The sequence below is a fragment of the Mastomys coucha genome, unplaced genomic scaffold (assembly GCF_008632895.1).
Source record: "Mastomys coucha isolate ucsf_1 unplaced genomic scaffold, UCSF_Mcou_1 pScaffold16, whole genome shotgun sequence".
NCBI lineage: Eukaryota > Metazoa > Chordata > Mammalia > Rodentia > Muridae > Mastomys > Mastomys coucha.
Genome location: NW_022196898.1, coordinates 52,534,077 through 52,535,914, shown reverse-complemented (window position 1 = coordinate 52,535,914; position 1,838 = coordinate 52,534,077). Strand labels below are relative to the sequence as shown.

The 1,838-nt window shown below is 40.6% G+C and overlaps 1 non-coding gene across 1 annotated transcript; it reads right to left on the bottom strand.

The window, feature by feature from the left end:
- Positions 1-333: 333 nt before the first annotated feature.
- Positions 334-440, bottom strand: LOC116094484. The gene has a single exon (XR_004120143.1). It is a non-coding gene; the product is annotated as a U6 spliceosomal RNA (small nuclear RNA).
- Between the last annotated feature and the right edge of the window lie 1,398 nt (positions 441-1,838).

The following is a 1,838-nucleotide window of genomic DNA, read 5'->3' as shown; positions in this document are numbered from 1 at the left end:
CTTCCACCCGTATAATGAGGAAATCCGTATACGTTTTTTTTTTTTTCCTCTCCTTTAAAGCAGTTATTCTCCTATGGTTGACAGCAATCCTGTGATGAGTTATAAAGAGAAGACCATAACTTTGTTTTGAAATTGCATTTTATTATTGTGTGTATGAGGTGTGTGTGCATGTGTGAGTACAGCTGTGCATGTCCTACACACATGCAAATACATACACATACACAGAAATTAAAAAATATAATTAAAACATTGAAAGACTGGGCCTTACTATACAGCCCAGACCAGTAGAAATTCATGATCTGATTGCCTCAGCTTTCTTTCTTTCTTTTTTTTTTAAGTATGGAACGCTTCACGAATTTGTGTGTCAACCTTGCGCAGGGGCCATGCTAATCTTCTTTGTATCGTTCCAATTTTAGTACATGTGCTGCCGAAGCGAGCACTTGCCTCAGCTTTCTAATGTGGGGATTGCATGATTTGCCACCTCTAGCTTGCTAAATGGCCTTTCTTTCCAATTAGAATATGGATTCTTTTAGGGTATTAAAATTAATAAACAACTGTCAAATATGATTATAGAAGACCACATGCTACCATTCCAAAACTATATTGATTAGTTTAGTTATCTTGAGAAACTACAGGCAAAAAGTAAGAGAAATTTATGCCTAAAAAGGGACATTTCTTTTTAAAGGTCTTTTCTTCTTTGCACCAGAAAGACTAATGACTAGATACTGTTCAGCAACAGAGAAGGTATGTGCCCTCCCAGCTCAGTCTGGGAGGCAGACACTAGGAATGGTCCTGAGAAGATCTTGGGAGCCTAGGTGTTATCTCCAGTTCTAGTCAGGATGTGCAGGACCCCCAATATATCCATTCTGTGTTAAGATTTTCTCCTATAGGTGGGCCCAGCTTTCCAGCTCAATTGCTAGGGGCCAGGGTCAAAGATCAGGAGGGTTACTGCTTTAGCTTCATTGAAAGGGTGTGTGTGTGTGTGTGTGTGTGTGTGTGTGTGAGTGTTGGGGGCTGGTGGGTGAGGATATACCATTGAGGAGGTGGTATAAACTGGCCAAAGACAGAGGCAACACTCTTTCTTGTTTGGCCAGGTAGCTATAGGGTTACAACTGCACAGGCCCAAGAAGGTTGTAAAATAGGGAGAACATTAATTCTGGAAAGATACCAGGCAGCCCATACCTTGCAGAAAAATATGAATGCAGTTTGTTCCTAGGACTCCCATGGCTGTAAAGAGCAGTGTTGTAGCCAGTCCATCTCTTTTTCTCTTTTGAGAGAACAAAAGATAGATGGATTCACAAATTTGCACAGCATCCTTTAGCAGGGACCACGCTAGTCGTCCTATGGTATACTTCTATCGCACTCACTGCCGACTGAGCACATGCACTCAGTCCATGGTACACATGTGACTGGTGTTAAGGTGTTTTTCCTGACCATCTCTCCTGAAACATGCATTTATTTACCACCCCTGAGTCCTTTCTTCTTTATTTCAGATAATGGAGAATTTAAGCCTAAAGTTTAAACACTTTCTTTGGGATCTATTCTTTAGACATTTACACTGAGCATATTCAAACACACATATATTAATAAACCTGAGTTTTTCTTATTACTTATTGTTTGTTTATTAAGCAAGGCATCTTAGTTTAAGAACTCGAGGAGAAGCCAGGCAGTGGCAGCACAAGGCAGGCAAATCTCTTGAGTTTGAGGCCAACCTGGATTACAGAGTGAGCTACAGGACAGCCAGGGCTACACAGAGAGACCTTGTTTTGAAAGACAAGCAAGCAAACAAGCAATAAAAGGTGTATGTCACCAGACCTGGTAAAATTACAATTTTAACT